Genomic DNA, 11,741 nt, shown 5'->3' with positions numbered 1-11,741 from the left:
TTCTGGCAGTTTCATCTGCGGAAACTCCCAAAGAAGTCAGGTACATCATCAGTACTTGTCCTTTTTTTTTTACTTCTGTGGCTAACAGAACTGTGGGCTGAGGCTGGAGGACCATTTCTGTCAAAGAAACAGCTCACAAGAAATGTTTAATTCCTTCTCCTTCAGTGCTGCACTCCCAAATACACCATTTGGCCCTAAAAAAATTTTTTTTCCTCCTTTTTCTTTTTCTTTTCACTGCTCTTTGAAAACTCTGTTTCAGCAAATGAAATTAAAGGACATGAGGGACAACCAATAAAATTAAAGGACATGTGGACACCTTTAACGTTTCCATTCTGTACCTCTAAGGAAGTACAAAATGCATTTTACAAAAGTGGAAGATTTAAAGTGCAGTGTTTCTGAGTTTATGTAGAGTGCTTCTTATGGAAGAAAGCATAAGGAACATTGTAAAGACATAATGCCTTCATGCATGACCAGGGTGACTCTTTCTTGGAACAGAATTTTCTTTAGTTCAAACCCACCCACACCCCACCCCCAAGTTATACAAAGTAGGAAGTTAATGCATATATGAAAAACATGGTCTCTTTGCTCTGTACATTTAATTGGCCTGGATGATGAAATTCTGAGCTGATGTAAAACTGTGGCAAATTGATAAACCTAATACTAAAATAATATGGCATTCAAAAAGGGTTAAATGAAAGAAAAGGCTGTCTGTGCACTGGATTTACATCTGCATTTAGTGTTAGGATATTAGTACACTGATTAAATGATATCAAGCTATTCGTAAGGACATTTGCTGACTGGAAAAAGAAAGAGGAGCATTTACCGTGGGCCCTTGGTATCCACTTGGGTTTGGTTCCAGGATACCAAAATTCATGGATGCTCAAGTCTCATTATATATAATGGCATAGTAAAATGGTGTCCCTTATATAAAATGGCAAAATCGGTATGCTTTTTGGATTTTATTTTTTAATGTTTTCAAGCCTTGGATGGGTGAACCCATGGATGCAGAATGTGTGGATTCGGAGGGCTGACTGTATTAGCTTTCCGTTACCAGTGATGTATTTAAGTCTTTTACTCCAAGTCTCAAGTCTCTACCTTCAAGTCTTGAGTGTCAGGTCCTTGCAATGTACTTTCAAGTCAAGTCTCAAGTTGAGTCTCAAGTCTAGAAGCCAACTTTAACCGAAAAAAGAAGGAGGAGGTTGTCGTGGTGTGTGGATTTCAATAACTAGAAAATCAAGAAGACATGCACAATGTTAGGGGGAAAATATTCTTATATGGAAACAGCAAATGTGTTAGGCAATAGGCTAGAGGAGGAAGGGTCCTTCTAAAGCTTTTGAAAAGAGCTTTAGAAGGCTCTTCCAATGTGAAGTGGAGATAGGCTGCTGAGTAGACCTCAACGCCTGTCTCAAGCCGATTGCCTAACACATTTGCTGTTTCTCAATGAAGTTAACCAGCAAGTTGGTTGCCAAAAATAAACAAGTCTCAAGTCGAGTTGAGTCAGTGCATCATTTATTGCTGAGTCAAGCTCAAGTCAAATAATTGAAGCAATTTGAATCTGAGTAAAGTCCAAGTCAACTGACTCAAGTCCACATCCATAAACCAACCACAAGGATGGCTTGAGGCCTGGCAATTTTCTTCTTAGAACAAAATAGTAAGAATAAATCCATAACAACAACACAGCAAGAAAGAAAGAAAGAAAGAAAGAAAGAAAGAAAGCCCTCTGCAACAACTTGGAAATATTTTTGTAAATAAAGAACAGGTATTAGTCACCTGGCAGAAGACACCTAATTGTGAAGTCAAAGGCTCTCATGGCTCACATCCATAGTTTTTTGTGGGGGTTTTTATGACCCCACATTTTTATGTTTATTCCTGACATTTCACCAGCATCTGTGGCTGGCATCTTCAGAGAATAAACTCTTCTAGAACATGGCCACATAGCCCCCAAACCCCACAAAAACCTACACCTAATTGTGTTTCACTAGTATAGGTACTTGCTAGTAATTCACATGAACCATAGCCACCATATTGCCAAAGGGCTCTTTTTCCTCAGAAGCAGAGCCATTAGCATAGCCTTTTAGGCACCTTAGAACTGGTTTTCTGCATAGTGGGAATTGCACATGGGAGTGAGCCCTTAAGGCACATCATTAAGAGAGAGATGTGGGAGGCCTGAAGAGTTCTTTGTCCGAATGCCACATTGGGAAGGAGTGGCTGAGGTGCATAACTGGGTTGGGAGGCCAAAACCTTGTGATTGGGGTTATTCTGGAAACCATACAAAAAGCCTTTGGGGGTTGTATTTGGAGTTCCAGTTGTTCATGCCTAATATATAAAGATAAAGAATTCACAATCCCTTAGGGGGCGCACACACAACTGATAAGGACCTGCTCAAGATCCCAGCAGATTTTTAGCTCACAACCCAAAGGTATATGGAGAAGAGCCACATTAGACCTGAATGAACAAGTTGTATACTCATATTAAGCTCTATCGTGTCATTGCATTCACACAGAGCTAAACTCGTTTCTTCTAGAATACTAAATCCCAATTGTAAAACTAGTCCCATCATTTTACAAAAAAAATAAAATAAAAATCCATATTCTGATAAAGAAGCATTAAGTACAGGTAAAGAATTTCAAGAAAGATGGCCCCCATCTCTAGATTTGCTAGACTCCATTCATGACCTGAAAGGTTCTTCTACAACATTAATCCCAAATTTGCCAGTTTTTACTCCAGACCTGGGCTTGATCCACCAGTTTGGTTCCCCTCATGATCCAATAGATTATGGGAGATTTTCCTCAGCCTCTGCCCATATATTTTGAAATCAAACATTGAAGCCAAAAAATAAATAATTAAACAATTTTTTTAAAATTTAAATAAATAAATAAACCAGGACAAATGTCGGACAACATTTTCAAATGGTGGACACTTTTTTTAAAAAAGTGGAGGACACGCAAAAAAATTTTCTGATTTATTAAAAAATGTTAATATAAATGCATGTTTCTGAGGCGTCTATAGACAATTGCCCCCCTTGCCCCTGCGCGCGAGAGGCCAAAGGCCCCAGCGGCAATCGGCGGCAGGACCGGGCTGGGGCCGTTCCCAAGGCCTCGCCGGGCCGCATCCGGCCCACGGGCCACAGGTTGCCTAACCCTGAGTTACAAGAAAACAGGCTCTCAGTTTCACATAAGTTCTTATACAATTGTCCCTCCACATTTGCGGCTTTGACTTTTGCGGATTTTATTATTCATGGATTTTATTAATATGTTCTCTCTAGGAATATCTAGGTCCTCCAGTGCAACTCTGGTCAACTTTAACCAAAAGTCACACTGAAAGACCTAGAGATTGCTAGAGAGAATACTCCACTAGGCATTTGCAGCTCCTCCAGCATAATTCTATGGTCAGTGTCTAGCAGATGTTGACCACAGAGTTGCACTGGAGGACCTAGAGATTCCTAGAGAGGTGTTCTCTCAGGTAAAAAGATAAGTGTTTTGTTGTTTGTGGTTTTTCCAAATTCACGAGGATCCTGTGCCCCTAACCCCAGCGAATGTGGAGGGACAAGTGTATTCTCAGCTGACAAGTTGCTATCACCATACTCTAAATCATACAGACTTATAGAGGTGGTCAGCACATTGTGGTGTAGTATCCAATCTGTTAACTAGGGGCTCCTTCACTCTACCCAATTATAGTGCTATTGTTCCACTTAAATTGCAACTGCAATTTATGGTGACCCTAAGGCAATCATGGGATTTTCTTGGGCTGAGAATATGTGACCCCTCCAAGGTCACCCAGTGGGCTTCCATAGGAACCTTGGTCTCTAGAATCACAGTCCAGTGTTCAAACCACTACACCATGCTGGCTCTGGGCATGCTGGCTCTGGGCATCCTTAAACAGCAGGATTCCAGAAGATGTAGCGATGCAGGTTAAAGTGGAATCATAGTGCTCTGTGTGGTGTGAAAGGGCACTGGGACTAAAATGACCAAAGTCCAAATCCCCACTTGGTCATGACAGGCTCACTAGGTAGCCTCAAGGCCAGTCACACACCATCACCTTTACCTATCTCACTTAGGCTGAATCTACACAAGGACTGTATCCTAGCTCAGGGACGTAGCCAAGGGGGGAGTTCTTGGGGTCCAGACCCCCCCCTTCCATTAGAAAAATGAATGGTGTGTGCTGCTGTGCCGCCGCACTCAAACCCCATTATAATGGTGGCACTTAGTCTGGACACCCCCCTTCCTAAAATCCTAGCTACGTCCCTGCCTAGCCCCATATGTAGTATCCTGCTTCAGTTTAGCTTTTTATTGTCACACATACCTATTTTAATCAATCTGAAAAACCACATGTGACACCATCATACAGTCACATCAGCACATGTCGGATTATGTTTGATCATAGGACTGCTGTAGCTACAGGATTATTATTTTTTTGATCCCACCATGCATATGCATATTTGCATATTTTCCATCGTTCTGACTGCCCACCTGCACTCCCACTGGGTTGGGTGCATATCTGGGTGGTTACCTCAGCCCTCACATGTGTTGTCTCTACCTCCTCTAAGTTGTTGCCTCATTTTAAAATGTAATTCCTAGGAACGTGGGTGTAGGATTGATGGCATATGGTGCAACCTTGTGCAGGTCTGCTCAGACATAAGTCCTACTGAATTCAATCGTGCTCACTCCCAGGGAAGTGTTTTATAGTGCTTTTTGCATGAGATTCCCACTCCCCTGATCACCCTACTCAAAAGGATATCTAAAGGCAAGCAAATATTTGAAGATCAAAGATTCATAGCTTCACATATGTCCAGAGTGCAAAGAAAAAATGGTGCTGACGCTTCCAGTCCTTGTGAGTGGTGACCAGCTGTCCACCAAAAGCTGGTCACCACTCACCAACTTGGCCTCACCCTCTCCCGATTCCACCCCAATCCCAATGCAAGGGTCAAACTGTGTATTTTTTAAAAAATCAATTCTTCACAAAAGCAGCAGGAAAAAAAATAATCCAGTTCAACACATTTTTTTAAAATTGCCTTAAAGCCCTGGGGCATAAAAAAAGTGTCTTCACGTTCAAACGAAAGGAACATCCAGTCCTGTTCCAGCAGGACTGAGAGCCAGGTAAGGATGCATTTTTTTGCCTATCTAGATTTAGCCCTAATTGTTGTGGGAATAAAAAGGGTTGCATGGGAAATGTGTGGGTATGTGCCTTCAAGTCACCTGTTGACTTATGGTGACGCCATAAATTTTGTAGGGTTTTCATAGGCAAGAAATAAGAAGTGGTTTGAAGTTCCTTCCTCTGAAATATAGCCTGGTAGTCCTCCAGAGTTTCCCATCCAAGTACTAACCAGGGCTTAGCTTCCATGATAAGACAGGATCTGGTAGGAACTATATTTTTCTTCTAATAAACTACTGTTTTACTTTCATGTAAGAGATCAAGGGGGTGCAAGTTGATGGGACATTCTGTTGATTACACAGAAAAACATACAGGTATTGGTCTCTGACAGTATTGGTCTCTGACAGTACGTATTTTTTATAATGGTATAGCACTGTGCACGTCACTATCATTTGTCCTGCCTGTTTCTTGAGATCCCTTGACATCTTTAACCATGCTTTAAAAACAAAACAAAACCTTGAGGCATGGTTTCATAAAAATTAACCACAACATCATGACATCTTTTAACATCTGTAAATGAGAACAGCTACAATGGAGAATGAGAATTAATTCAGGGTTTGTCCTGAATGCTTTTCTTTCTAGGATCACTTGGTCATTACCTTGAAGCAGCCTTGGCTAACAGGAATTCTGTTTTTTGTTTTTTGACTATGCAAAGTGCCAGTGAGACATTTATTTCCAGTGAGGAAGGGGAAGAAATCTTTGCATTTCTCTTAAACAACTGGAAATAATAAGTTATATTCCCCAAAGGACTAAGAAGGTTCATCCCGTCTTGCCTCACACAGTAACAAACTTGTCTAAAGAGCTGTTCTCAGTTCCAGAGGAAAAATCTTGTTCTTTCAAACCACCTTTTTCCCTATGAAAATTCTTTCTTCTTCTAATCTTTATTTATGCACCTCTATAATCTGTATAAAGAATATGATGCTGCTGCCTTATGCTTTGAAGTAAAAACGAAGATGTTTAGATCAGTTCCCCAAAGTTGGTGTATGATGCTCCCAATTTAGAAACCAAAGGGAGTATAGAACATGGGGCGAATATATATGTTGAAATTGCTCAGCCTACAGTCCCCCCACACAACTGCCACAAGCTCCTACACATGGCATCTAAAAAACCTTGAAAATTTCACATTTGGTTGCTGACAGATGGGTTTCTTCTTCCCCAGTGGTGCTGCTATGGTGATTAATCTGATTTAATTAGCAAAGGAAGACCCAACAATAGTTGTGAGCATCTCAAGGGGCCCCAGCATTAAAGGGATGAGATGCTTCCAAAATTGTTATGTCTTCCAAGACCTTCTTAAGCATTTGGAATAAAAATCAATGGCACCTTGAAATAGATAGTTGACTCTAGGAGAGTACTTGCAAGTGGTGGATTTAGGGTGGTACTTACCACAAAGAGGGGAGAGTCTGGATTTTCTGCTTCATAAAGCTAAATATTTTGGACCCATTGCGTTGAAAGTACATGCAGTGACATTACAGGGAGTATACTCCATCTTTCTTTCTCAGCTATAAAGCACTGTGGGAAAGGTTTTTCTGCATGAAAAACAGCCAAAGAAGACAACACATACGAGTGGAGTATAAATAAGAAATAGCAATAAATAAAGGCAAACTATTTGGCACTGAAATATGAAGCCACAACTACTTTGGAAGGGTAGGGAATCACATAAGCCTGTGCCTGTGTCACCACCAATGTATTTCTCACTCCCCACTCCACAATTGTCATAGCAGTTTGCAATTATTTTTGCAGCTAATTATTGTTCATGTAGACTGCATCTGAACTGCAGAAATAATCCAGTTTGACACCACTTTTACTGCCATAGCTCATTGCTATGGAATTCTGAGATGCGTAGTTTGTTGTAGGACCACAGCTCTAAAAGCGAAATGTCCCACAAAACTACAATTCTCATCATTCCATAGCACTGAGCCATGGCAGTTAAAGTGCATTGTGGATGCAGCCATAATGCACTAAACAAATATATGTGCAAAGGGATCCTGTAGCACCTTTGACACTAACTGAAAGAAAGAAGCTGGTAGTCCGTGACCTTTTGGAGGCTCAAGTCTTCAAAAGCTTATGCTATCAGCTTCTTTCAGTTAGTCTCAAAGGTGTTACAAGAACCCTTTGCGTACTGATTTTCCACACTATCTTTAAACAAATATGTTGTTTTTGTTGTTGTGTGTCTCAAGTGGTTTACAATTTACGGCAACCTTTTCATGGGGTTTTCTTGGCAAGATTTGTTCAGAGGAGGTTTGCCATTGCCTTCCCCAGAGGCTGAGAGTGTGCAACTTGTCCAAGTTCACCTAGTGGATTTCCATGACTGATCTTGGATTCAAACCCTGGTCTCCAGATGCATAGTCCAACACTCAAACCATCATGGTGGTTCTCTTAAATATATGCCACCATTCTAAAATATTTTTAAAAGGAAGCTTTCTGGTCCACATCAGGAACAGTAAGACTAATAGCTGAAACTAGTGTTTATTTGACTGGTATATTTTCTATTTGTGTATCACATATTCTGATCACACAGTTTAAAACATTTTAATCCAGAGCAGACTGACATAGTGGCTTCAGTGTTTAACTACAACTCTGAAGACCAGGGTTCGATTCCCAGTTCAGCTATGAAACCCACTGGGTGACCTTGGGCAAGTCACACTCTTTCAGCCTCAGGGGAAGGCAATAGCAAACCTCCTCTGGTTAAATCATGCCAAGAAAACTCTGGGATAGGGTCGCCATAATTCAGAAACAAGTTGAAGGCACACACCAACAGCCAACATTCTAGGCTATCAGCACTTGTTTTCAAAAAGTGTGTAGCCATATTTAAAAGTGAAGTCTCAGCATTACTGAGGTTAAAATTCAAAATGTCTTAACTAAAATGTTCCAAAATATGAGGAATTAAATAGCAAGGGTGGACATGCGACTGAATATTGGGGGCCATCCAGTTTAACAACTGGGCCATGTGTCTTGAATTTAAAATGCCAGTCTAGGATGCACTTTATTAGCAACTAAACCATTGAGGTGGCTTTACCTGCCTTCAGTTTACTGGACCTGGGAGTAGGCAGCAATGCAGTGCAGTGTTCAAAGAATCTAGAAGGATCTAACTGCTTGCTATGAGGCAGGTCCAACCTGGCTTTAAAAGAGATGAACTTCTCTCATTTGTAGCTGGAAAAGCCACAAAAAAGTCTCAAATAATACTATTCAGCTTTTATAGGGTACATGTTGAATATTCCAAACAAATTCACATTTTCTTCTCAGTAGTTCCTTGGGAAGAACAACATAAAAACCCAAGGGTTCTGGGTAAGGCAAAAAGAATGTGTACAGTTTGGTGAACCTCACTTGCTTTCCTCTCTGTTCCCTTTTGTAGAATACCCTCACCATTCCCTACTACAGTGGGTCCTTGGCATCTACTGGGGTTTGCTTCCAGGACTTCCTGTGGGTAATAAAAGCTGTGGATACTCAAGTCCTATTAAATGCAATGCTGTAATAAAATAGTGTCCCTTACCTAAAATGGCAACATCAGGGTTTCTTTGGGGTTTTTTTTTCTTTTTTTGGATGTGTTTTTTTATTTTGAAGTTTATATATTTAAAAAATATTTTCAAGTTCTGGATGCTTGAATTGTGGGTAATAAATCGGTGGATACAGAGGGCCAACTGTACTCTAAAAGTCATCCTCACAAGGGAAATGCAGCAGGGTTTCCAGGTTTTTCACAGATGCACAGCACCACCACCTGGTCTACTCACTCCACTATAAAATGAAGATCTACTTCCACATCATGGGCCCACATTGCCACGTTATGGAAAGTGCTACTAAAATACCTTCCTTTTCTTTATTGCTTCCCTCCAACTAACATGGTGGTACCAATCTTTCTCTGTTCTTTCTATACAGACAATGCCTTCAAGCTCTTACACAAACACTTCTATGGAAAATGCTTTACCAAGCACATTTTTAAAAGTAGATGTGGAGGACGCTGTCAGCTTTCTGCCTTATGTATATTATATATTTTCATTTCTAGGCTCCAGAACAGTCATTTGGCCTAAGAGAGAAAGTGAAGACTTATTCCAAAATATGATCAAAAGACGATTTAGCCTGAAATGTCACTAGTTCCTTTTGTGTTAGGGTGGTTCACCATGTTGTATTGAGCTGCTTAAATGATAAAATCTGAGAAAATGGTGATCAGTAGCAATGCTTTACAAGCAAACAGTAGTGGGCTGAACATATGCCATATCTAGTTAAAGGAGTGTTGGGTAGAAGAAGGTTGTTGCTTGGCTGCCATGCTTGATGCTAAGTCAGACAAAGATCCATGGCAAGGGCTCCCCCAGATCCTACACAGAGATGCTCCCCATTTCTGCTACTTGCTGGAAATGAAGATTAAGACTGGGACAATTGTTCAGCCACTGAGCTATGGCTGTTCCTTGGTGAAATGTCTCACTTGGTTATTCTGTTGAGTTCTCAGATCATAGTTTCTGTTATAGATACAAACCACTATCTTTTCCTTCTTGAGTTTCCTCCCTTTTATTTCCATTTTCTGGGAAATCCTTTCTACAGACAAGGCTGCCATCTAGGACGTAAGCAGAGAGAAAGGGTCAGAAAACAGCTACGAGGGAACTATTACAACTGCACCCTTTATTTCAGTTTTATATCATTAAATATACACAATAGGACTGCTGTTGAGACAAATTAGTTGGCCTTCCATATCCACAGATTCAAGCATCTAAGGCTTGAAGAAATTCTAAAGAAGATATAAATTCCAAAAAGCAAACATTGATTTTGCTATTTTATATAGTCTTTTCTAGTAAGTACTTTTTTCTCACGATATGGCCAAAATACAACAACCTCTGTTTAGTTTTCTTTGGTCCAAAACAGACTGCACAAATAATCCATTTTGAGACCGCTTTAACTGCCCTGGCTCAGTGCTAGTGAATCCTGGGAATTGTATTGTGGCATCAGAGCTCTCACAGAGAAGGCTAAATGTCTCACAGAACTATAGTTCCCAGAATTCCCTAGCATTGAGCCAGAGCAGTTAAAGCGGTCTCAAACTGAATTATTTCTGCAGTGTGTTTTGGACCTTTGCCTCCAAGCCAAGGAGAGTAGAACGTGCAGTTAGGGCCAAAACAGACTGCACAAATAATTCAGCTCCAGACCTCTTTAACGGCCCTTGCTCAGTGCTAGGGAATGCTGGGAACTGTAGTTTTGTGAAACGTTTAGCCTTCTCCATCAGAGAGCTCTGTGCCCCAACAAACTACATTTCTCAAAATTCCCTAGCACTGAGCCAGGGGAGTCAAAGCAGTTATTTCTGCCTGCAGTTTGTTCCAGCCCTTAGAAATAAATGATATGTAGAGTGCAATTTCAAATATGTTTCTTCAAAAATGCAACTTGCCACATTCAACAGGTACTGTTGAACTGCAACTCCCATCATTAGCTACTACTGTATTTGAATAATGAAATGCCTTGGATTGCATTTTCCAACGTTCAGAGTACAGTCTCGAAGCTCGAGGCATAGATAGCGGGAATAGGATAAAGCCCACTAGCAAAAGGCAGCAGACACTGCCAGATGGGTCAAAGAAGCAGCATTCAGGGTCAAAAAGTGGAGGCCTGATGCAAAAGCAGCAAAATGCTGACACTAAGGAGAAAATAGCCTGTCCCCTTGCATCTTGCCATTCCCAGAGCAATACTGAAGACAGTACTGAAAAGCACATTGATAAGCAACATCTGAATGACCCCTGAGATGGTCAACTATTATTAAACGGTTTTCTGCATTCTCAGAGCAAATGTGGTTCCTTTTCTTTGGCGGCCTACCAAACCCCCCCCCCCCCATTTTAAATCCAGTACCTCTTTCCATCTGTATAATTGCTCCTGTTGTGTCTGGAACTCAGGGATACACTGCCTCTGACCCTGGAGGCTCCACTTGTTGTTGTTGTGTCATTTTCCGACTCATGGCAACCTTATCATAGGGTTTTCTTAGCAAGAATTGTTCAGAGAAGGTTTTTGTGGGGGTTTTCAGATTATGTGACCATGTTCTAAAAGAGTTCTCTTCTAGAACATGGCCACAAAGCCCAACAAAACCACAAAAAACTATGGATGCCGGCCATGATTTGTTTATTATTTTAAGGTATGTTTTAATCTGTAATCTATTAAATTGTATTTTAGGAGTAGGTGAGTTATTGGGATAGGGAATTGTATATTTTAATGTGTAAGCCACCTTAGACAGAGACGGGATATAAATATTATTATTGTTATTATTATTATTATGAAAGCTTTTGACTTCACAATATTCAGAGGTTTGTCATTGCTTTTCCTTGAGGCTGAGAGAACTCTACTTGGATCCACTTAGCTACTTGCAAACCTAGGCTCTGTCCTCACTGCCATTTCTCTAGACTTACTCACTGTGTTGCTTTTAAATGTTAGCCCCTTTTGAATCTGGGTGACCACACGTCCTCCTTGTCCTTGTCCTTATCAAAATGGGCTCCACTTTGAGCATGACTAAGAAGGACTAAGAACTGGTATTTATACGAGTGTTTTGAGCTTTTATGTCACAATGCCCTACATTTCAGAGTGCCACCCTGCCTTGAATTATAGCACTCTTGGGAGAAAGGTGGGATATA

The 11,741-nt window shown here is 40.7% G+C and overlaps 1 long non-coding RNA gene across 1 annotated transcript; it reads right to left on the bottom strand.

Annotated features, from left to right (window-relative positions):
• Positions 1-1,001: 1,001 nt before the first annotated feature.
• LOC149322950 (uncharacterized) lies at positions 1,002-11,728 on the bottom strand. Its single transcript, XR_016280035.1, has 4 exons — positions 10,969-11,728; positions 9,620-9,697; positions 6,535-6,677; positions 1,002-1,225 (listed from the first exon to the last, which is right to left on the bottom strand). It is a non-coding gene; the product is annotated as an uncharacterized LOC149322950 (long non-coding RNA).
• Positions 11,729-11,741: the final 13 nt, after the last annotated feature.

Source organism: Sceloporus occidentalis, unplaced genomic scaffold, assembly GCF_023333645.1.
Source record: "Sceloporus occidentalis isolate IW3139 unplaced genomic scaffold, rSceOcc1.0.p SCAF_1, whole genome shotgun sequence".
Taxonomy (NCBI): domain Eukaryota; kingdom Metazoa; phylum Chordata; class Lepidosauria; order Squamata; family Phrynosomatidae; genus Sceloporus; species Sceloporus occidentalis.
This window is presented reverse-complemented; position numbering and strand designations above follow the sequence as displayed.